We start from the raw sequence: 26,789 nt of genomic DNA, 5'->3' as shown, positions 1-26,789 counted from the left end.
TAGGGTATCAGAATGGATAAAAAAAACAAAACCAAGACCCATCTATTTGCTGTCTACAAGAGACTCATTTGAGACCTAAGGACACCTTCAGATTGAGAGTGAGGGGATGGAGAACTATTTATCATGCCACTGGAAGTCAAAAGAAAGCTGGAGTAACCATACTTATATCAGACAAACTAGACTTTCAGTTAAAGGCTGTAACAAGAGATGAAGAAGGGCATTATATAATAATCACAGGGTCTATCCATCAGGAAGAGCTAACAATTATAAATGTCTATGTGCCAAATACAGGAGCCCCCAAATATATAAAACAATGACTCACAAACATAAGCAACCTTATTGATAAGAATGTGGTAATTGCAGAGGACTTTAACACTCCACTTACAGAAATGGATAGATCATCTAGACACATGGTCCATAAAGAAACAAGGGCCCTGAATGATACATTGGATCAGATGGACTTGGCAGATATATTTAGAACTCTGCATCCCAAAGCAACAGAATATACTTTCTTCTCGAGTGCACATGGAACATTCTCCAAGATAGATCACATACTGGGTCACAAAACAGCCCTTCATAAGTATACAAGAATTGAAATCATACCATGCATACTTTCAGACCACAATGCTATGAAGCTTGAAATCAACCACAGGAAAAAGCATGGAAAACCTCCAAAAGCATGGAGGTTAAAGAACACCCTAGTAAAGACGGAATGGGTCAACCAGGCAATTAGAGAAGAAATTAAAAAATATATGGAAACAAATGAAAATGAAAATACAACAATCCAAACGCTTTGGGATGCAGCAAAGGCAGTCCTGAGAGGAAAATACATTGCAATCCAGGCCTATCTCAAGAAACAAGAAAAATCCCAAATGCAAAATCTAACAGCACACCTAAAGGAAATAGAAGCAGAACAGCAAAGGCAGCCTAAACCCAGCAGAAGAAGAGAAATCATAAAGATCAGAGCAGAAATAAACAATATAGAATCTAAAAAAACTGTAGAGCAGATCAATGAAACCAAGAGTTAGTTTTTTGAAAAAATAAACAAAATTGATAAACCTATAGCCAGGCTTCTCAAAATGAAAAGGGAGATGACCCAAATAGATAAAATCATGTATGAAAATGGAATTATTACAACCAATCCCTCAGAGATACAAGCGATTATCAGGGAATACTATGAAAAATTATATGCCAACAAACTGGACAACCTGGAAGAAATGGACAAATTCCTAAACACCCACACTCTTCCAAAACTCAATCAGGAGGAAATAGAAAGCTTGAACAGACCCATAACCAGCGACGAAATTGAATCAGTCATCAAAAATCTCCCAACAAATAAGAGTCCAGGACCAGATGGCTTCCCAGGGGAGTTCTACCAGACGTTTAAAGCAGAGATAATACCTATCCTTCTCAAGCTATTCCAAAAAATAGAAAGGGAAGGAAAACTTCCAGACTTATTCTATGAAGCCAGTATTACTTTGATTCCTAAACCAGACAGAGACCCAGGAAAAAAAGGGAACTACAGGCCAATATCCCTGATGAATATGGATGCAAAAATTCTCAATAACATACTAGCAAATCGAATTCAACAGCATATAAAAAGAATTATTCACCATGATCAAGTGGGATTCATTCCTGGGATGCAGGGAAGTTTCAACATTTGCAAATCAATCAACGTGATACAACACATTAATAAAAGAAAAGATAAGAACCATATGATCCTGTCAGTTGATGCAGAAAAGGCATTTGACAAAATTCAGCACCCTTTCTTAATAAAAACCCTTGAGAAAGTCGGGATAGAAAGAACATACTTAAACATCGTAAAAGCCATTTATGAAAAGCCCACAGCTAACATCATCTTCACTGGGGAAAAACTGAGAGCTTTTTCCCTGAGATCAGGAACACGAAAGGGATGTCCACTCTCACCGCTGTTGTTTAACATAGTGCTGGAAGTTCTAGCATCAGCAATCAGACAACAAAAGGAAATCAAAGGTGCCAAAATTGGCAAAGATGAAGTTAAGCTTTCACTTTTTGCAGATGACATGATATTATACATGGAAAATCCGATAGACTCCACCAAAAGTCTGCTAGAACTGATACATGACCTTAGCAAAGTTGCAGGATACAAAATCAATGTACAGAAATCAGTTGCATTCTTATACACTAATAATGAAGCAACAGAAAGACAAATAAAGAAACTGATCCCATTGCACCAAGAATCATAAAATACCTAGGAATAAATCTAACCAAAGATGTAGAAGATCTGTATGCTGAAAAGTATAGAAAGCTTATGAAGGAAATTGAAGAAGATATAAAGAAATGGAAAAACATTCCGTGCTCATGGATTGGAAGAATAAATATTGTCAAAACGTCAATACTACCCAAAGCTATCTACACATTCAATGCAATCCCCATCAAAATTGCACCAGCATTCTTCTCAAAACTAGAACAAGCAATCCTAAAATTCATATGGAACCACAAAGGGCCCTGAATAGCCAAAGTAATTTTGAAGAAGACCAAAGCAGGAGGCGTCACAATCCCAGACTTTAGCCTCTACTACAAAGCTGTGATCATCAAGACAGCATGGTATTGGCACAAAAACAGACACATAGACCAATGGAATAAAATAGAAACCCCAGAACTAGACCCACAAACGTATGGCCAACTCATCTTTGACAAAGCAGGAAAGAACATCCAACGGAAAAAAGACAGTCTCTTTAACAAATGGTGCTGGGAGAACTGGACAGCAACATGCAGAAGGTTGAAACTAGACCACTTTCTCACACCATTCACAAAAATAAACTCAAAATGGATAAAGGACCTGAATGTGAGACAGGAAACCATCAAAACCCTAGAGGAGAAAGAAGGAAATGACCTCTCTGACCTCAGTCATAACAATTTCTTATTGACACATCCCCAAAGGCAAGGGAATTCAAAGCAAAAATGAATTACTGGGACCTTATGAAGATAAAAAGCTTCTGCACAGCAAAGGAAACAACCAACAAAACTAAAAGGCAACCAACGGAATGGGAAAAGATATTTGCAAATGACACATCGGACAAAGGGCTAGTATCCAAAATCTATAAAGTGCTCACCAAACTCCGCACCCTAAAAACAAATAACCCAGTGAAGAAATGGGCAGAAAACATGAATAGACACTTCTCTAAAGAAGACATCCGGATGGCCAACAGGCACATGAAAAGACGGTCAACGTCGCTCCTCATCAGGGAAATACAAATCAAAACCACACTCAGATATCACCTCACGCCAGTCAGAGTGGCCAAAATGAACAAATCAGGAGACTATAGATGCTGGAGAGGATGTGGAGAAACGGGAACCCTCTTGCACTGTTGGTGGGAATGCAAATTGGTGCAGCCGCTCTGGAAAACAGTGTGGAGGTTCCTCAGAAAATTAAAAATAGACCTACCCTATGACCCAGCAATAGCACTGCTAGGAATTTACCCAAGGGATACAGGAGTACTGAGGCATAGGGGCACTTGTATCACAATATTTATAGCAGCACTCTCAACAATAGCCAAATTATGGAAAGAGCCTAAATGTCTATCAACTGATGAATGGATAAAGAAATTGTGGTTTATATACACAATGGAGTACTACATGGCAATGAGAAAGAATGAAATGTGGCCCTTTATAGCAACGTGGATGGAACTGGAGAGTGTGATGCTAAGTGAAATAAGCCATACAGAGAAAGACAGATACCATATGTTTTCACTCTTATGTGGATCCTGAGAAACTTAACAGAAACCCATGGGGGAGGGGAAGAAAAAAAAAAGAGGTTAGAGTGGGAGAGAGCCAAAGGATAAGAGACTCTTAAACACTGAGAACAAAGTGAGGGTTGATGGGAGGTGGGAGGGAGGGGAGGGTGGGTGATGGGTATTGAGGAGGGAACCTTTTGGGATGAGCACTGGGTGTTGTATGGAAACCAATTTGACAATAAATTTCATATATTGAAAAAATAATAATAAAATAAAAAAATAAAATAAAATAAAATAAAATAAAATAAAATAATAGTTTGTAATAATTATACTTAGGAAAAAGAAGAATGTAATTAGCATCAAATACTCACTTTACTATTATAATACTTGGTAAATGCTTCCTTAGTTGCTCCCTTTCTTCTTTTAGAAAAAGACCTGTTTATATGGTGTAAGCACTCAGTACAGATTGAGTTGGTGTGCAAATACTGTGGTTTTAAAAGACAAATTCAGTTAAGTTTCTCAAGATCGACATGAGTGAAAACATATGGTATCTGTCTTTCTCTGACTGACTTATTTCACTCAGCATAATACCCTCCAGTTCCACCCAAGTTGCTGCGAATGAGAAACTTAACAGAAGACCATGGGGGAGAGGAGGCGAAAAAAAATAGATAAAACAGAGGGATGGAGGGAAACCATAAGACACTAGTAAATACAGAGAACGAACTGTAGGTGGATGGGTGGGGGAAGGCAAATGGGTGATGGGCATTGAGGAGGGCACTTGTTAGGGTGAACACTGGGTGTTGTATGTAAGCCAATTTGACAATAAATTATATTTTTAAAAAAAGACCAATTCAGTTATTTGTAGACAAATGGTTAAGGTCTTATACTCAATATGCATATACCCACTAAAATATATGGTGATGGACTAAATTTGGAGATGGTATGAACTCATGTTTAGATTAAAATAAATATATAATAGAATACAATACTATCTATCTATCTATCTATCTATCTATCTATCTATCTATCTAAGTATCTGCAGTAGATATCTGTATGCACTAGTTAGAACATACACATATATTCCTTTGCTCTGTCAGTTTAGAGGGCTTGGAAATAATGACACATCATTGGCAATGAAACACCTAGTGCCCAGATCTTGGTTTACAACACTAAACTCTAATAACAGAAACCAGATCTCCTTGAAGAAATGGCTGATTCTAGGACTAGACAGAAAATACATGAGTCTAGAATATCATATAGTGTCAGAAAGTAAGGAGCTGCTTAAGAAAAACACAAAGATAAGGGTAAGTCAAAGGGACAAAAGAGTCAACTGAAAAGAGTTCCAAATGGTTAAAGCTGGAATAATTTGAGCAAAAATAAATAAATATCAGTTTATAACCCCAACTATAAAATAAATGCCTGTGGTCCTACACTGATAAAGACATATGATTAAAATAAATAAACTGGGAAAAACTAGACATATCCCCACACAGAAAAAAATTCAAAGAATTCATGTAGATAATCCACTCTGGGGGAGGTGGAATGTAATTCCCCACCTCTTAAGTTTTGGCTGCACAGAGCTCTTTCTTTCCAAAGAGTATAGTATGAAAGGGAAAAAATAACTTTACAAGTGGAGAAATCTGACAAAAACTATCTTAGCCAGGTAATTAACATCAGTAGAAATACCTAATGTTGACAGGATGTCCCCTTGATATGATGTGATGAGATGGCACTTTGACTCTATAAGTTGTCTCTCAAAAAGCAGTAATCCCTGTTTATTCATGAGAAAAACATTAGATAAGTGAACCATGTTTTACAAAATACCTGATCAGTTCTCTTCAAAACTGTCAAAATTATCAAAACAAGGTAAGTCTAAGAAATTGTTATGGCCTAGGGTAGCATGAGGAGAAGTAATGACTAGATGTGATGCAGTATCCTGAATGGGACTGGGGACATAAAAAGGACATTAGGTAAAAATTAAAGGCATATGAATAAAGTACGGGCTTTAGTTAATAACAATGGATAAAATTGATTCATTATTTGCAATAAATATATCATACTTATGTAAGATATTAATAATAGAGTAAGCTGGATGAGAGTTATATTAGAATTCTCTACATTATCTTCACAACTTTTCGGTAAATATAAAGCTATTCTAAAATAAAATGCTTATAAAAAAGGAAAGGCATCACAGAAACTTACAATTTAGTAAAAGCCCATGTAAAGTGAATGAATTTCATCTCGTGATTAATTATTCCTCAATTTTTGGAATTATTCTTAATTTAACATCCCAAATGGGAAGATGACTATGTTCACCAAAAAATCTTGAAATATAGTGTTTTCCTTGCAGCCAATAGGATAAAATGAGGAAAAATTGGGGAGCCATTATGAAATATATTTAGAAGGAAGTATCTATTGTATCTATGGCATGGTAAAATAACTGATATTCCTTTCTCATTTAAAAGTAAGATTTCTATTGGGTTTTAGAAAAAAGTTTTGTCTGTCCAAGTAACTGTTTTTAGTTCAGCACAGTGATTAAAGAGATATGATTTTGCCCATCCTCCTGATCACTAATTTAACATATTCCATTGAAGTGTCCCATTATGTAGGGTAAGAAGAGTCTTATCAGCCAAAGAATGCAATCATCCTAGGACCAGTTAAGTGTGATATAATGAAAAAGGAAGAAACTGAAGACAGGATTATTGCAACATAAAAGCCTTAAGCAAATATAAACTGAAGACATAATTAGGAATACTCAGCTGAGAATATTAGTGTTTTCGAATACTTATATATCTTATTCTTGCAAAAATTGTCTGAAACTCAGTTGTAAAATGACATTGACAGAATGAATGAGAATGATTCAGCAGCCTGTTATGGGAGAGATTAATAGCTTCTGTTCTCAAACAAGTTAATCTTTGTAAAAATATAGTGCCTTTAGGTTACCTTAGAAGAAAAGAACAAAATACTTAACATGATAGATCTTTGTGTGTGTGTGATTCACCAGCTGCACTAATTTCCTATCAGTGTTCTCTTTCAGAGAGTAAAAAATCTTTGTGTATAGAATGTATTCTGTAGTGTTCTACCTAAATTATGTTAAGGTAGTAATATTGGTTAACATTACGGGAATTAGAAAGAAAATAATTATAGGCTGAAAGAGTCAAAGTTGAGGACCTAGCAGATTACCAGGCATAAGGAAAGTATCTAATACATTCTTCTTTAATCTTCATTAGCAAGCATTCAATAATAAAGCTATCAGAACTAAATTTTCCATTAAGATACATATATAAAAGAATATGTCAGACAACAGATGTAAAACCCTTTTTTTGTTATTGTTTTTGTTTTCATTTTTCTGGATAGAGCAGAAAAATAAACAGAAGACAAAATCTCTGCCATTGTTTCTGGATGAAGACATAATGCCCTTCTACTGAAAAGATTTAATGAGCTTACCTAAGTCATTTAACCTAACATTAAACAATCAGTTCATATCTATACAGAGGGGGTCCTATCAAAATAATCAAAATATATAGGTCAGAAGTCAACATGATGGCTTCTAATGGGAGTGACCTTTTATATAATAGTTAAAAGTTATATATATATTTTTTCACATACGTATATATATATATTTATATTTCATATATACACTTTATATGAAATTGAAATTTCCTGTAAATTTATTTAAAACATATAGGTACCACATTTCTGATAACTAATGATCACATTATTATCACCAGTAACATTCAAAGCTCAATTTCTGTTTGGAATATGTTTTTAGGCATTAAAGATCATTTGCACCTTTACTACCACTTAGGGAAAGAAGAAAAGCAGAAAAGAATTAACTTTTATAGAGCATCCACTATGTGCTAGACCTTATACTAGTGGCATTACACATATAATTATATTTGTACCTTATGAAAGTAATGACATAAACTCTTTTGTCAATGAGGATACTTAGGGCAAAAGGTGAGAAGATTACATTTTAAGGTCACAGAGTTGTCAAATAGTGAGGTTGAAATGTAAATACAGACCTTTTCGATATCCAACCACCAAGTTAAACAGTTTTGCACAAGAAATTATTTTCTTATAAATCATGTATGTATTTTTCCACACCAAAACCAGTTCATAAATAATGTTGCACTAGTCCTTGTACATTGAGCAGTGCAAAATATTTCTAAGACTGCTGTACCATAAACAGCTCAAGTAATACTTTAAGAGAAATACTTTCTCTTTCTCTCACTTGAACCTCAAAACAACGCAAGGTTGTTCTTCCCATTTTACAGATAAGAAAACTCAAGTTCAGATAGTTAATATAATATCCTCAAGATAAAGAAAAATAAAAGCCCTTAAAAAGTCGAGGTATGAATACGACTAAAAAATACACTTCATGATATTGGTGACTCAGTAATGGCAGCTTTGTATTCAAAGGACAGTATAATACTGTTGTCACTTTATACTGTGATAGCACAGGTTATAGCAATAAAATTAGTTTATAGCAGTATTTTATTATTGCTCATATATCAGAGTATATAGTTTAAACTGTATGGAGATACAAGAGGGTATTATGAATAAAGAGCTTTTGAACATAGTGCTAAATATCCCCAGGTAGGTAACAAGGAAAATTGCTTTGAATTATTTCAACTCAGTAACCATTCAACTCACAATATTGTAGACAGTTAGCCCCATCAGAAAAAAAAATCAAAACCACTAAAATTTAGCCTTATTAATATTCTGAAAATAACAAAAACTGTTCTTTTGGTCAAGTAAGAGAGGCCACTACAGGTTAAACTTAACAGTTAACACAGTTCATTTTTAATGGAATTAAATTAAATATTATAGTCCCTTTCCTTTTGTATTTAATCATTAATATTTTTTGTTAAAAATACATATGAGAATGATTATAATTATTACATAATTTGAGTACAAGTGCACTTTTAAATTTTTGAGAATTTAGGGAGACTGAATATCCTTGCATACTGAGGTATGTTTATATTTTTCTGCCCTTCAAACATATTTTCAATTTTAATACTTGAATGTGACCAGCAGTTAGTCCACAATTTGTTCCAATCATGGATGATCAAGATAATGAAGTTTAAAAATCAAATACTGTGCATGTGGTAGCTTCTTCTAGCTATGCTTCTACAATAAGCATACAATACTTTGACACGATTGTTGCAGACCTCCAACTAAGAGTTGCTACTTAACAAGAAGCCAGCAAATTCTTTAAAAAAGAAGGATCGGTGTTTGGATATCTCCTGCTGTGTTAAAAATTTTAACTGTAGTAATTAGCAGCAGTTTTTTCCATCTTTATATGAGAGGTAGAAGAAAGGAACCTCTGGAAAGGAGAGTAGAAAGAAAGCAAAAACTAGAAGAGAACTGTAACAACTGAGGAGATGGCATGCTGCTAGATCAATGGCCACAATTGTTGTAAATATGTTTTATAGGAAAATATCAGAGAAACACTCGAAATTAACTCCATAAGGAATTCATGAGTTAGAAAATAATTTCTCAGCACCACGATCTTTAAGTTTAAAAAATATGTAAGTACAATTCGGCCCACTGGAGAGAGTATATTTTTTATTTGATGTTTTTAAATAGTGTTTCTGGCTTTTGTCTAAATCATGGGTTTGACCTATTGGCAATTTTTAAATAAAATGTCAAAACATTTTATTTTTCAAAGATACAACTCACAAATTGGCACTTTAAGATCATAAAAACACTTTAAATAACCATTCTAAAAAGCAACTTTTTATATTAAATTCTAAGTATTTGAGTCTTAAATGTAAATTATTGTCAGTGAGTAAAAGGGTTAATAATGTTAAATTATTAAATATATTTTAAAATACCTTCAGTATATTCTTTAAATAAATATTTAAGAAATTCCTCCAAATTGTTACAGATGTGTATCTTGTTTTTTGCAAGACTACCTTTGTAAACTTAAACAATCATTGGTTTCATAAGAAATTGAAATCAGAGACAAAAAAAAATGTTATCTATCATCTATCCATCCACCCATCCATCCATCCATCCATCCATCCATTTATCTCTCTCTATAAAACCTATCTAAAATGAAAATTTAACATGTCCTCAAATTTTTATACTTGGAGTAAACATATGTGATAAAAGAGAATGAGATTTGTTTTAATATTTTTTTAACTTTTTAATTTATTTATTTTGACAGAGAGACAGAGAGCGAGCAGGGGAGGGAGAGACAGAGAGGGAGACACAGAATCCGAAGCAGGGTCCAGACTGTGAGCTGTCAGCACAGAACCCAACGCGGGGCTCAAACTCACAAGACTGTGAGATCATGACCTGAGCCTAAGTCGCAGGCTTAACTGACTGAGCCACCCAGGCGCCGCATGAGAAGTAGATTTATTTTAAAGAACAAATTCATATACACTACGTTGAGTTTCATTTCTCAGCAACATCTATTTTAAGCACAGGAATAAAGAAATAAGCATAATCCATTTTAGCCCTAAATGGAGACTTTGCTTCTCAACAAAAAAGGAAGAATTGTATAATTTTTTTTGAGAAGTGAAATAATTTCTGGAAACCTTCTTGTCAGCACTAAAACTGTTAATGCATAAATCCTTTTCAATTTTTGAGAGATTTCATTCTCTTTAATTCTGCTTAGGATCCACTTTAGTGATACTTTCTGCCTTAGATTAATTACCCTGATCTAATTCATTTAGTGGAGGACAGCTGTGGTACGTGGGTTGCCCACTGATGTATTGTGTTAAATGACGCCCATCTGTCATTGTAGCATATCAGCATGGATTCAGTGTCATCCACTTCATTGGTTCTGCTGAGATGTGAAGTACAGCTACAATGTTTACTACTGTTGTTAATTTAATATCTACACCTTTAATAACCTGACTGCTGTCACTCGGTGAACAATGATACATGATGGCCAGCAAAAAACCAGATAGAAAGCATTAACTAGACAGCACAGCAGACCCTCTGGTACAGTTAATTAGAACACTTCTGGCCAAAGTTGTTATTGGGGGCCCTGTAGCACATTCCCTTGGGAAATTCTTTATTGAGAAATAAAGCTAAAAGTATCTGTGCTAATATCCATTTTAACTAATGTAATCATTAATCTGTTCTCTTAAAACAGGATTATTTTTCATAGTCACTTATCTTTTAAATAGTTCAAATGGATCCTCTTTTTCACATTCTTTTGTTCTTTTCTTCTACTCCCCAAATTTGAAAATTTATGTGTTTTCTTGAGTTTGGCTTATGCAAATGTAATACACCAAATCTAACATTTTGGACTTAAGATTTTCCTTCTTGGCTAAACCACCTTAACCCAAAATTTACTGGGAAGATTCAAGAATTCACAAATATACATATTATGTTCAATATTTGACTGTTTTTAAAAGAATAATGAAATATTACTGTATATATAGGACATGTATATCATTGCTTATATAACATGATAAAAGGAAAATTTTTAAAAAATGTAATATGCTTTAAGTTCTAAATACATTAAAAGACGATCCTAATAAATATATGAAATTATACAAAATACTGATAGACTAGAAATATAGAGACAGGCAGATTTTTATTTTAATAGTTCTAAAATATTGGAAAAGGAAAAATTAGCTAAAGAGAACGTAATTTGATTTTTCTATTTCCTTTCAATTATGGTTTTTCGTATTTCTTATGTTAATATGTCTGACTGACTTACATTGTATTCATACTTGAACCTTTCAAAAATCTCAATCACTTCTTTAAACTTTCCTCTACTTCTTGCTTTGAATAAAATGTGGCTGCCCCCAAAGGGACTGCTTACATTACACTGTTTCCCAATAAATTCTACTCATTGCCCCAGGATCTATATACTTAAGTTTGAGAAATTGAATCAATCTCTCAGCAATACTCAAATACCACCAATACACAGTTATTCTTCCCATTTTTGTCTGCATACAGATTTCTCTTTCAAGGTTTATGCCATCTGGATAAACTTCAACCCCTCCTCATTTTGATTTCTTGGTCTATTCTATTCCAAGCATTAGGATCAAACTGTTTCAAAATCACTTAACTGTGCCCCAGAAAAAAACTTGAGAATATTAACCAAAACAAAAAAGCAAGATTATCCATCACATACAAAAAAGTAAAATTTGCAATGCTTGACATTTACAGACAGTTATCATTTTATGCTTATGCTTTTCAGAAAGTATTCCTGCAAGGGTTTCATCTTCAAGGAGAGTCATGGAAAGGACTGTAACAAGTACAGGTTTCTGATAACTTTCAGGTCACACTACTGAACTGAGTAAGACAGTACAGAACTCTTTAGATTCATAAAACTAACAAAAGATCAAGATCTTTTGGGAGTAAATGAATGGAGATGATTATAATTTCTATGACTTGTTTGAAACAATGTTGCTTCTTTAATGTATTCTTTTTTCCAGATTTAATGAAAATTTTTCTCTTTTCTCTTAAGCTATCAGCAATTTGATAAAGTATACCTTTGTGAACAAAGATAAAGCAATTATTTTTTCACTACCTGATCCCTCCAGAATTTAGAAATTCTCAGTATTCTTATTTTTATGACAATATAATTGTTTGTATAAATTCAATAAGAGTCTGTTCTCCTTCTTTTATAAGACACAATGGGAAATATTGGTTATAGCACCACAGCTTTGACTGGAATGTCATATTTGAAAGAGATATACATATACTCAGGTACGACCAAACAGCTTTAAGGAAGCAAAGTTGACTTATAAAGCCAAAAAAGCTCCTCGGAAAATGGAGCCTCGTATCTCGCTTTACAGGATTCCTGGAAGTCTTTCAAGGTAAGTAAGAAAGGTCACTTCTTGGCAGGCCAGGAACCTCAAACGACCTTGAGAAGAGAGGAACTCGCTCAAATCTATAGGTATTACAGGGAAAATCCTTGGCTTGGCTTCCTAGCCTTGAGAGGCTTTGAAAGGTCCAATCTGAGATTCCTTATGAAAAGTTCCAGCAAAGCAGACTTAAAAGAGCCTATATAAGTTGTTAGAAATAAGCCCATTGACCCAATCAAAGGGGGGATGCAGAGACCCGGAGCACAGTAAAGCAAGGCTTTAATCAACATTTTTGTGAGACCTGATATCTGATGGACAGGCACACTCTGGGCAGTTAGAGCAGACAATTTATCTCCTAGTATTCAAGTCCCTCCCCTGGCTCCCCATTTGCTGAGTACTACAGAGGTTACAGCCTTACCCAGATGTTGCCAATGCCCAAGTAAGGCAAAAACTAGTCTGATTGGAACAAATGCACATTCCCTGAGGTAGCACAGAGACCTTCAGTCCCTCCTCCCTTTGTTCTTTGGTGCATGATCATTGCAAAGCCTGTGAAAATAAGCCCTCAAAGGAGAGGAGAAGAAGAACCAGGAAGTGAAGTGTCTAAGGGTTTGTGACGCCACTGGCGGGGGTGTTCATGGATATTTCCAGTAGGTTATAAACCTATTGTTAATTAAACAGCACAGCTTTTATTTGGTATTTCTGAAAATGAATCATTTCCCTTATTTCAATGATCAATCGCATTCTTGCTGAACTTACATAAAAAAGTAGACCAAATTTAATGAGACTAGACTTACTTTGTAAACAAATTAGTTGTACTTTGATTATCTCTGATAGAAATGGGAGTGACTATAGAGAGAAAAATTACATTCCTATGGAAAACTATAGTACACCTTTGTGGCTATCAGATTCTAGTCCTGTTCATTGTCTTTGAGGTGTTGTTTTCTGCCTGTAAAATGTACTGGATCCTGAATTCTCTCTTCCCTCCAACATCTAGCTATAAGTCTCCAAATTAATGTTTCAAATTTTTCTCCCACCCTTCTGAATTGCCACCACGAGAACTAAACTGCCCTTTTCCCAAAGCCATGCAAGCTAGAGTGGGTCAACTCGATATATACTTCAGAGAAATCAGCACAATAGCTTATCTATACACAATCTTCTTGAGAGTTGTTATTTGGGCCACTCAGAAAGTTCACCAGAGACATTCAAACTGCAGAGCAGGAAAATCTGTCAGATTGCCACTGCCTGCCCTCCCTCCATCTAAAGATGCTTTGAGCCCAACATCTAGAAATCTAACCCACTGGCCATCCTCAGGACTCAGACTAGGTTTATAGTCTGCTGCAACCATTAATCATTATATTCCATTTGTTTCCATAGAAATGCCTCTCACTAAATGCTTGGATCAGGTAGGCCTGATGTTGGGAGCAAACCTACATCACTGCCTCCTGAAATGAGACACAACCCTTTAACTGAACTGACCTGTTCTGCCACTAAGAGATTGATTTGATGAGATATGGAATATCTACCAATTTGGGACAATTTCAAACCTACTTACACCAGATGACCCAAGATATTAAAATATTCCTCAAAATTACCCAAATCCTGGAACAGATTCCCAGAGCCCCTGTGATCACTGACCTATATTCATGCTGAACCCTTCACGTTTGGGACAATGGCTATCGACTGGATTTCAGGCTATTGCCTACATAATTGTTATAGGACTTGCTACTATAATACTATTAAATGTGCAATATATATGTTAAAACATGTGCCAGCTTAACTTTTAACTTTTAATGTATCTGTTACCCAAAGTCCTCACCATTGACTCTGATGCTTGAGCAGCACAGGGTGGATTTTAATGTAAGACTTGACAGTAGCTGTTCTTTTTGTAATGCAAGTGTCTGATTTTAGTTTTGATTGCTGAGGCATCCACTGCAAAAAGTTTGGGTGGGGGGGCAGTCACCTTTATTTTGGAAATCTTGGTTTGTTCTGATAACTAACCATTGAGGCCTGATGTTTTTTTTTCTTTCCCACTTTAAATTCCTTCTCTTATGTTTTAAATTTTTCAATAGTGAGTAAGTGCCTGAAACCCTGAAACCTCACCCTTGACTCCAGTAATATCAGAACTTCAGGTCCATTGATACTCTCTCTCTCTGCTTGTGACCTCTCTGTGTGGCCTCAGGGGTGCCGCGTAATTTCCAAGATCTGTAAGAAGAAATAAACTTTTTTCCCCAAAGTTTCCTAGTGGTTATTGCTGAGAGTGTCTTGCAATCATAATAAAAACCACAAGGACCAGACGAGTTATAACATTGGTTAGTGACAGGCTAAGATTAACACAAAACAGAACTATTACAAAGCTATAGTAATCAACACAATATGGTATTGGCATAAAAACAGACACACAGATAAATAAAACAGAAAGAGAACCCCAAATTAAATCCACACACAAATAGTCAACTATTTTTCAACAAAGGTGCAAAGAGTACACAGTGGCAAAAGAGTAGACCTTTCAACAAATGGTGTTAGAAAAACTGGATAACCACATGCAAAAGAATAAAATTGTACTCTTACTTTATGCCGTACAAAAAAACCAGCTCAAAATGGATTAAAGACTAAACCACAAAACCTGAAATCTAAAAAGTCTATAAACAAACAAACAAACAAATAAGAGGAAATGTTCTCAACATCAGTCTTGGCAATGATTTTTTTTATATGCCATCAAAAGCCAAAAGCATGGGTAATAAAGGCAACAAAAGCAAACAAACAAATAAAAATTAAAAATCCCACAAAACAAAACAAAGGTAAAGAAACAAAAAATAAGTGAAACTATATTAAACTCAAAAGTATCTACACAATACAGGAAACAAACAATAAAATGAATGGGAGAAAATATTTGCAAACCATATATACAAGATTGGGTTAATATCCAAGATATGTAAGAAACTTATATAACTCAGGAGCAAAATCAAAACAAAACGAAAACTCAGTAAAAAACAGCCCAAAAGGTGCACCTAGGTGGCTCATTTTGTTAAGGGTCTGGCTCTTGGTTTCAGCTCAGGTCATGATCACATGGTTTCATGAGTTCAAGCCCTACCTCAGCTCTGCACTGCCAGTGCAGAGCCTGCTCGGGATTCTCTTTCTCCTCCTCTCTCTCTGCCCCTCCCCCACTCACACTATCTATGTCTCTCTTAAAAGAAATAAATAAACTTTAAAAAAAAAAAACAGCCAGGGGTGCCTGGGTGGCTCAGTCGGTTAAGCGTCCGACTTCGGCTCAGGTCATGATCTCACTGTCCGTGAGTTCGAGCCCCGCGTCGGGCTCTGTGCTGACAGCTCAGAGCCTGGAGCCTGTTTCAGATTCTGTGTCTCCCTCTCTCTCTGACCATCCCCTGTTCATGCTCTGTCTCTCCCTATCTCAAAAATAAATAAAACGTTAAAAAAAAAAAACAGCCAAATGACTTGAATAGACTTTTTCCAAAGAAGACATAAAAGTGGCCAACAGTATAGGACAAGGTGCTCAATGTCACTACTCATCGTGGAAATACAAATTAAAACCATAATGAGATATTATCTCACACCTGTTAGGATGTCTATTCTCAAAAATACAAGAGATAACAAATGCTGGTGATGATGTGAAAAAGAGAACATTTGTTCACTATTGGTTGGAATACAAATTGATACAACCATTATGAAAATACCGGAGGCTCCTCAAATTTAAAAATAGAACTTTAAAATGAACTTCCATATGATTCCACAATCCCACTTCTGTGTATATATATAAAGGAAATATCTTGAATATCTTCAATATTTTGAAGAGATATATATCTGCACTCCGATGTTCATTGTAGCATTATTCGCAATAACCAAGATACTAAAACAACCTAAATGTCCTTCAACAGATAAATGAACTTTTATTCAGCCTTAAAAAAGAAGGAAATGTTGTCATTTGTGACACCATGTATGAGTCTGGAAGACATGCTATGTGAAATAAGCCAAAGAAAGAGAAAAACTGAATGACCTCACTTATTTGTGGAATTTAAATAAAATCAAACTGATAGAAATAGATAGTAGAATGTGGCCAACTGGAACTGTAGGGTACTGGAAACAGAGAGATGTTGGTCAAAGGGTGTAAACTTTCAGCTAGAAGATGAATATATTCTAGAGATCTAATGTACAATGTACTAATGTACACTACTTAATAATAATGTATACCTCGAAGTTGCTGAGAATGTCTTAAGTGTTCTAATTACACACACACACACACACACACACACACACACACACACAAAGAATAACTATATGTAGTGATGGATATGTTGATAAGTTTGGTTGGGATAATCATTTCACAATGCATACATACATTATCATCAAATTGTATAAGTTAAATATGTACAAGTTTTGTCCATCTTACAACAAGAAAGTTTGAAAAAAATAAGTTAAATTTTAAGAATTAAATAAATAAATAAATAAATAGGGCTGATAAATTTTTGACTCCTTCAAGAAGCATGAAATATTTTGGTCATTACTGTATATACATAATAATCAGTCATTTCTAACATGCTGAAAATGGAAATATTAAAATTTAAAAACTTTTTGTACCATGTGGTAACAGCATCATATAGATAATTGAGTTTAAAAAGGTCTTTATATATAAAATAATTTTGTTGTATTATAAAATAATTTTAAATTTGAGGAGGTCTAATTATCAACTTTTTATTCTACAAATGGTGGTTTTGGTGGTATACCTACAAAATCTTTAATTCAAGTTCACAAAGATTTTTTTCCTATGTTTTATTCTAGAAATTTAATAGGTGTAGATTTTTATTTCTTTTAAGTTTATTTATTTAGTTTGAGAGAAGAGTACACCATCAGATCATGAGTGGGGGAGAGACAGAGATAGAAGGACAGAGAATCTCAAGCAGGCCCCAAGCTGTCAGCGTAGAGCCTGATGCAGGGCTGAATATCATAAGCCTTTAGATCATGACCTGAGGTGAAACCAAGAGTCAGATGCTTCACTAACTGAGTCACCCCAGTTTTAGATTTTTAAATTTATGTCTGGTTTTGAGTTAAGTTTTGTATATAATTTAAGGAATGCATCAATATTCACTTTTTTGCATATGATACTCAAATGTTCCAGCACCATTTGTTGACAGGATTGCCTTTCTCCAATGAATGCTTTCTACCTCTAAGATTTCCCACCATCTTGGCCAGGCTGGCTTCTCCTCTTTGACACCCATAACTGCCCCATTCAGGAATTTTCAGGAGTCTGTTCAACTAAAGTCGGCCTCTGCCAAATAGGCAGTCACATCTCCTGAATATCAGCTCTTAAATATCATTCAGCATCCTAAGACAGTTTTATATTCTGAGTTTGCTTACCATTTGGGTTTTGCAAAGGGAGGGAAGGTGCTTCTGGGATACCCTTTATATTCTTTCAGATTTAGCTAAATGTTTATAAGAATGATTCCTGGCTTATCTGCCATCTTGTATTTTACAGCAGAAGGATTTTCCAGACTACCTAATTGACCACATTGCTAGAAATAAAAGTCTCTCCTTCTCTCCTTCAGCTAACTCACATTTCACTTTTATCCTTATTAAAGATTACCTGGAGGCTGAATAATGTTATATACCATTATTTCTGTGGAAAGTCATCAAATTCCTCGTACCTGACTTACAAACACAATTGGAATTCAGTTCACACATGGATTTGGCATAGCCATAGGTTCAATAGTCCCTTGAAAAACTTTTCATAGACACAGATAAAAAGTATGTTAACATGAATGATATTTTCTTAGGCTCCATCATGTGCCTTAATCACCATTTGTGGGAAATGCTTCAGAAAAACTCCCAGAAATATTTGAGCATTACTAAAATTGAGAAAATTGAACCACCTCAAATAAGTTCATGCCAGTTGTAGAGACAGCCGGTCTTTTCAAATTGAGATAGCTGAATGAAATGTCTTATTTATGACAATTTTAGGATAATGACACCATTTATATGAAAAGATAAAGTGTGAATAAAAATAATTTATAGTTTTTAAAAATAATAGTGATACTTCAATCTCCAATTCTCTTTGACCCATGAAAATGAACCTAAGCTTGATCTAAACATTTATGGAAGAACTACTTAAGAGATTTCTAGGGGAAAGAAAACCTCTATCATAAATACAAAGAAGTTAATGAGTAATAAACTATTTTATTATTATTTCTTTTTAATTTTTTAACATTTATTTTTGAGACAGAGACAGAGACAGAGACAGAGAGAGAGAGAGAGCATGAACAGGGGAGGGTCAGAGAAAGAGGGAGACACAGAATCTGAAACAGGCTCCAGGCTCCAAGCTGTCAGCACAGAGCCTGACACGGGGCTCGAACTCACGAACAGTGAGATCATGACCTAAGCCGAAGTTGGACGCTTAACCGACTGAGCCACCCAGGCACCCCTAAACTATTTTATTATTAAGTAGAATCCTGATAACTTTTTTTTTCCTGAGTTCAAAAGTATTACAAGAACATTTGTGCTTTGCACTTCTTGATGTCTCAGGATCCTAATGAAAGTAAATATAAAGAAAGACTTCTTGTCTTTCATGTTTCTATATCTAATAGAACATACAAGGAACTGTACTGATGTGTTGATATGACCTACAGACAAACGGATAGATTTGCTTTGCTGACACCTAGGTCTTTAAAACTTTTTTTTTTTCAATAACAAAAAAAAAGTAAAAAATGATAATAAAGCAAAATGAAAAATGTTGGAGGGGCCTATGCAAAACCAATCTGAACTGCTTCTGAGGCTAAAAAACCCTGTGCATATACATCCATGTCAAACACTTGCCATTTTGATATTTTATTTATTTCTAAGACAGAGACAGAGCATGAACAGGGGAGGGGCAGAGAGAGAGGGAGACACAGAATCTCCAGCAGGCTCCAGGCTCTGAGCTGTCAGCACAGAGCCTGATGTGGGGCTTTAGTCCACAAACCGTGAGATCATGACCTAAGCCAAAGTCAGACACTTAACCAACTGAGCCACCCAGGTGCCCCAAACATTTGTCATTTTGAATATGAGAAATATTATTTACTACATTTTCTTAGAAGAATTCAAGTGGAGTTATGCCTTAGAAATTATATGTAGATTGTAATCCAAACACATTGTCCTACTTAAAGAAAGCATGTTTTGTGTGTGTGTGTGTGTGTGTGTGTGTGTGTGAGTGTGTGTGCATGTATGATGTTTATAGATAGTTCCAGGTCAGTTAACAATGCTGACTTGACTTAGGCAATATAGTATATTATATTGGTTCATTACATAAAATGCACATACTGTTCATGTGTTGTCTGTAGTAAAGTCATGGGGTTTGGAGCCTGGTTCTACTACTTTGCTGACAGCATGGCCACTGTTAATCTCCTAAATTTCTTTGTGTACCAGTTTCATCATCTGAAAAATAAAGATTATTTTACTTATCTGTGAAAATAAATTTGTTGTAGAAATTCCATAAAATAATTCCTACATAGTTTTTGGCATAGTATTTAGCACCCAGTGTAGCAGTCCGTACATTTAGTATGTAAAATTATCATCAATAATATTACTTTTTTATATACTATAGCAAGATTTTGAATCCTACCAATCCGTCACAAAGTCCATTGTTTCTCACTGTAAATTTTAACTTGAGGCACCAGTTAAATAGAGTGAGTTTATTGATCCTGGAGACATTAGGACTGGGATTTAGTTAGCTCTGACACTGACTAACTGTGATGTTGCATGCTTTACTTAGCTGTTTGGACGTAGGGGATGTGCTCCCTCAACCACCACCAACCAACACGTTCCAATTTTGCACTCATCTTTCATGCATTTATAAAATATCTAGATAATATTTTGCTTTCTTTCAAAATATTTGAGCTGTATCTTTACCAACTAATAAGACATAAGAAGATGCAGACAGGGGATAAATGGTTAAGTTATGTGGAACCAATTGTGACAAATAATTGATGTACAGCCTTTACTTAGGATTCTCCCACAGGAAGTAAAGTCTGGAGCAGGGAGGGGGAAGCGCTCATTATAGGTAGGGGCCATCAGTTTCCATTGTCTTCATATGCATGGACTCACACAAGTCCCGGCATCAGTTAGCATAAGGAATGTTGTAAACCACTACAGTAGTGCATCACCTTTTCAAACACCTGAGACATGCCTTTAGAATGTACATAACTTTTTGTTTTTTCCTTCCTACCTCAGGACTTTTTAAAGCAATAGTGACAATAGCTCAAGTATCCTAAGTATTCCTAATATTCTGAATCTAATTTTCCCCACTTAACAACAGCAACAGCTAACACTTATTAAGTGCTTATTATATGTCAAAAACTATGCAAAGATTTTTGTAAAAATCATTTAATTTATTTCCCAGGGCAATTTATAGATCAGATACTACTGGCAATATCTGAAGACTGAAGCATAGAGAGGTTCAGTGACTTTTCTAACATTACAGACTGAGAGGCAGCAGTCATACTCCAGAGCCTGAGAGCTGAACTACTGTCTTATACTGCCACAGTAATGCCTCACTTTTAAAATAAATTGTTTAATAGCAAATACCATCACCACAATTACGTTACCAGCAATTAAAGTGGGAAAGGAATTACTAAGAAAGAAAAAGGAAAAGAAAAGGAAAAGGTAAAGAAAACAGAAACAGGCTCACATGATGTACTTTTGGTGGGTGTCATTGACAACTGCCTTGGAAAGCATTTAATACTACTCACAGGGGTGCCAGGCTGGCTCACTTGGTTGAGTGTATGACTTTTCATTTCATCTTAGGTCATTATCTTGCAGTTTGTGAGATCAAGCCCTGACTCAAGCTCTATGCTGACAGTGTGGAGCCTGCTTGGGATTCTCTCTGACCCTCCCTACTCGCTCTCTCTTTCTCTCTCTCTCTCTCTATCTCTCTCTCTCTCTCTCCCTCTCTCCCCTTCTCTGTCTCTCAAAATAAATAAATAAAAATATTAGGGAGATACTACTCATACTCCAGAATGGCTACCACGAGGGATGAGGGATTAGATTGGGCATTAGAGGAATGAGGCATGGAAATAACCCTTTCAGTTAAACTAATCAATTGTGGACAATCTACCAATTCCTAACCCTTCAGGTTTATAAATTCTTAAAAAGAGGTGGAAAGGTTAGGACCTTTTTATTACAAAATATACTGTTTTTCCCCCATCTTTTTGAAGTATAATTGCATGTGAACTTTTATTTATTTAGGGTGTACAACTTGATATCTTGATATACAGATACACCATGAAACAAACAACAGAGTCAAGCTAATTAACATATCCATCACCTCACATAGTTAATATTTTCTTTTCTTTTTCTTTGTGTGTGTGTGTGTGTGTGTGTCTGTGTGTGTTTGTGTTGTGAAACACTTAAGCCATACCCTCTTAAAAAATTTATGGTATATAATACAGTATCGATAACTACAGTCTACTTTTTTCTTTGTAAAGAACTTTACTTTTTATTGCAATTATTTTCTTGACTTTTCAAGAAAATTTTTTCTTATTTTTCATCTTTGCAAACACAAAATCTACCACAAAGAGCATATAGTAGATGTTTAATAAGTTCTTGATAAAAATATTAATAGGAAAATAAAGGAAAAGAAATGTTTATTAAGGCCAAGTTCAATGTTGACTTCTAATTGTGTTGTAGATTATAGTGAATCTCTAAATCTCTAAATCATAATTTTCTCATTCTTTTGAAAGATAAAATGCAGCGCTGGCACACTCATATGTCAAAAAATCAGTGCTGCCTTTTATTGTTCCTTTTACTCCTTGAAAATATTATCAGGTCAGTAGTTCACATTCATTCTCTGTACTTGCTATTGCATCATATCAGAAGGCACAAGATGCTTGGGTGTCCTACTTTAGAGATGCTAATGTTAATCAGCTGAAACAGTTCATGACAGCCTGATCTCTCTGTTAGGCTTTCGCATACACTTTTCTTCTTTGTGTGTGTGTGTCTGTGTGGGTGTGTGGGTGTTAAAATTATTAGTGCCTGAATACATTATTTTAATGTTAATGGCAATTTATCTAATTCTGTCATTTTTTTAACATATTTATTAGCAAAAATTTTTCTTTTATTTTATACTTTTTATTTTTTAAATCAGCTAGCAGCTGGCTTTATGGACGTGCAACATAGTCACATTGAACACCATGTTCTGAAGGATCCTATACTTAGTTTAATTCTCAGAATTTGCCAGCATGAAATCTTAGTTTTCAAACAAGAAGTCCTATATTTTCATTTTGGACTCGATTCCTCAAATTATGTACCTGTTCTCAAAAGGCACCATTTCACTACATTGAAATGGAGTTCATAGAGAAATAGAAAGATGAATAATTCAGTTTTTCTTTTAATTGTTGATTTCCAGAGAGAGGACTTGGAGACCTAGTTACTTACAATGGTAACCAAACTGCTGTTGATTTTATATATAAATGGTTTGAAAATCAATTGCATTTGTTATTCTTTTTGATGATCAAATTGTCCCATCATTGGTCCATAAGAGTCCCATCACATTGACTTTTATGTTCTTTTGGCACATTGCTATTAGTCTTTCGTAGGTTTCTTTCTTTCTGGTGACTATTAAATGTCCCAGACTCATTTTGCACATTTCATCTCAGAATTTCTTTTACTATTATTTCATTGCAATATGGTACTTTTCTTCCAAGGAGCCCTGAAATATTTTAATGGAAAACTGTATTTATAGATGACAACTAAGGAATTATGTGTGCTCATTATTTGTCAATGTTTCAGTTTGGTTTTAGTTGAAGGGCTAAAAAATATGTATGTAGATATATAAATATGTATGTATGGCTATGGATACTTAAAACCCATACTTATTTTGAATATTTAAAATATGATACACTTTGAAATGCCTCCAAAACATAAGTAAATGCCAACTGGATACATTTTTTCTTAGAAATTCAGAATTGAATGATCCCATCAAATGTTTTGTAAGTAGCAGAAATCAGCTGTTTATCCCTTCATTCTTTCATTTCTTCTGGTTTTATACTCTTCAACAGTAGCAAATCCATATGGTTATATTCTTGCCCTCTTTGCTTATTTAAAGAAAACAACAACATCTGAATAGATGATTGTGACCTGCTTATAAACTACAGTTTATGGAGATGAATTTGTTCTTTTAAACTGCTTTGTTTGGTTTTTGAATGCATTCTGAGGGGAGAAAAGTTGAGTTTCTGCTGTAAATAAAGCAGGCTACAGTAAATGGAAACAGCTTACTCTGTTGTAAAACTTTTTTTTTCCTCTTGAAATATATCATTGCAGACTGAGCACCTATCACTTCAAAACATAAAAATAGTGCCTATAAATTATCAAAATATTTTGGAGCCAAGTCTAAAACCAACACTGTCCCTCCAAAAAATAAAATTAAACAAATATAAAATAGAGCAAAAGATAAATTTCTTCAACTTATAAGCAAAAATTTAAAGAAATGTTAATTTAATTATTTTTAGTGGTAAGCTATAGTCATCTACTTATGGAAATCTTTTTTCTTCCCCCTGACATTTTAATAAAAAATCAGAAGTTGGTAGAAGCCAATATCCTTAGGGAGTTATCATTATACATTATGGCAAAAATAAAAAATGAAGACATATAATTAGTTATTTCTAAGTAAGTTTGATGTCCGTTTCCCCAAAGAGCCACCACACATGACATTTGGTATTGTTTTTAACAAATAAACTTCTCTCATCTTGATGCCCAATCATTTTATTCACTTTCTCCTAATCTCATCCATTTAATCAGGATATGCTTTAATTTCTAAAATTTACATTTCCTGTACAAAAAAAAAAAAAAACCTGAAGAAGCAGAGGTTAAGATGAACCCATTCACCATGTCTACTAATGTGGGGTTATTCTTTTGAACTTAAATACATATTCCTAGTTTCTACCACCATGCTGTATACATGTAACCTATGTGTATATTCTCCTGGTCTCAGAGTTATCTACATGTGAATCCATTCTCTTGGTTATATAAAATATTGAACTATCTTGATCACTGTAAGAGAAATAATGTACGATAAAGGATAATTTGATTTTAATTTATAATTTATGAATTCCATTTTCAGGTGTATTTCTAATGTTCTTTGTCATGTATGGATGGGTAACAAGAAAATATGGATGAGTTACAAAACTTCTCTGGGCCACAGTGTCCTCAAAAGTAAATTGAAGGAACCAATGTTTAAAATAGGGTAAATTACATAATAATTAAACTCCATAAACCAAACTTTCACAGCAAATTTATGACCTAGAGATAACTTCATTGGAGATATGAAGTATTTTTTTCCTAAGTTTTATTGTATGTACTTTGAGAGAGAGAGAGAGCATGAGCAGAGAAGGGGCAGAAAGAGAAGAGAGAGATCCCAGTGCAGAGCCCGACTCTGGGCTTGACCTCATGAACCATGAGATCATGACCTCAGCTGAAATCAAGAGTCAGACACTTAACTGATTGAGCCACCCAGGAGCCCCTGAAGCATTTTTTTAAGCAAGATCACCAGTTCCCACACTTTAATGCCTAGCAGAATCCAAGTCTGTAAGAATAAAATAATCCCATTATTATTTCTGCCTAATAATTCTTTTTAATAGTTAAAAGAGATTATTCAGGGAAAATGATTCTGTCATTCTTAGACCATTCTGTACATAATATGGTAAGGACTGTTCAGTAACATGATTTTGCTAATTTGGGTATTTTTAGAGGGTGTATTTTTTTTTTTTTTCTATTTTTACTGAGTACTATTTAATACCTGAGTTGATATTGGTTTTGAACTTTGTCCTATTTTGGGATTTTTAGAAGCCAACCATTATACAAGCACCAGTGAGGTAGTAGAAAAAGTTAAGCAGGGAAGATAAAGGGCCAATAAAATGTGCACTCGGAGGACTGAACAACTGGGCTCAATTTTGTGAAGGAAATTCAGTTACTATTTAGGACATGCTTCAGTATTGTCTGAGAGTGGGGAAGCAGTGGTATGTATCCACCCACACTTTCTTGCATTAGATGAGGAAACTCTAGCCCAACTTTTAGCCAGGAAAAAATAAAAAAGAGAGAGAAATATTATAAACATCAGAAATAAAAGAGAAAACATCATTATATAATCCTACATATAGTAAAAGGTAATAAGAAAATATTAGGCTTACCCTTATGCCAATAAATTTGATAACTTAGATGGAATGGACAAATTCCTTGATAGACACACTAGCATAGTTCACTTAACTAGAGATAGAAGTAAAAAGAAAATAATTACTCCAGTGTTGAACAGCTGAAATAGAGGTGTAGGGAGAAGGAAGAGTATTAGTAACAAAAGAAGAAAAGAGTATGTTCAGAAAAATAGAAAAGATCTTTGAAGATGCTACATCATGAAAATAAAAAAAAAAAAAACATTTCACAATATGATGACGTATTTCCAAGTGTTTAATGATGATGGTGTTTGGCAAGTAGTGGCTGACATATAGGAGAATGGTTTCAGTAGAATAGAAAGGGTAGATACCAAATTATAACAACTCAAAGAACAAATAAACAGTGGGGCAGCTCAAGCAACAATGTATAAAGTACAATTTCAAGAAGTGTAGGGGCATCTGGATGGCTCAGTTGGTTAAGCGTACAACTCTTGATGTTGGCTCAGGTCATGATCTCATGGTTTGTGAGACTGAGCCCCACATCAGGGTCTGCGCTGACAGCATGGAGCCTACTTGGGACTCTCTCCCTCCCTCTCCCTCTCTCTGCCCTTTCCAGCATTCTCTCTTTCTCTTAAATAAACATTTTAAAAAGTGTATTTATTAACTGAAGCTTAGAGAAGGGTAACTTAAGGAAATCAGGGTTAAGGAAGTACTTTGATAGCCTATTTTCCATTCATTCCATATCACTTGGAAATGTCTCTGTTGTGTATACTGTGTGCATGACAATTATATTTACTCAACCAAAATTGAGGTATGTTTTCTGAAAATTAATATTATGAGTCAATACATATATCAGAGTCAATTTGGGAGATGTATTACTGGATGAGCAAATGTTTGCATTTCTGCAATAGTCTGAAGATTTATGGGAATAATGAGATCATTTTGGGAATATAAATTGCCCTACAAAACCAAAATACATAATTGCTATGACTGTATCCTTGGCATTTTTCTAGGTGGTGTTGAATCAGCAAAGAATTAAACATTGTCTTTGCCTTTAGGATCTTACAGAGGCAAATACCTAAATATGCATATACAATGTAATGTATCAAGTATTGGCATAGTTCTCAGAAACTACCTCTGTGGTTCAT

The sequence above is a fragment of the Panthera onca genome, chromosome A2 (assembly GCF_046562875.1).
Source record: "Panthera onca isolate mPanOnc1 chromosome A2, mPanOnc1 haplotype 2, whole genome shotgun sequence".
NCBI lineage: Eukaryota > Metazoa > Chordata > Mammalia > Carnivora > Felidae > Panthera > Panthera onca.
This window is presented reverse-complemented; position numbering follows the sequence as displayed.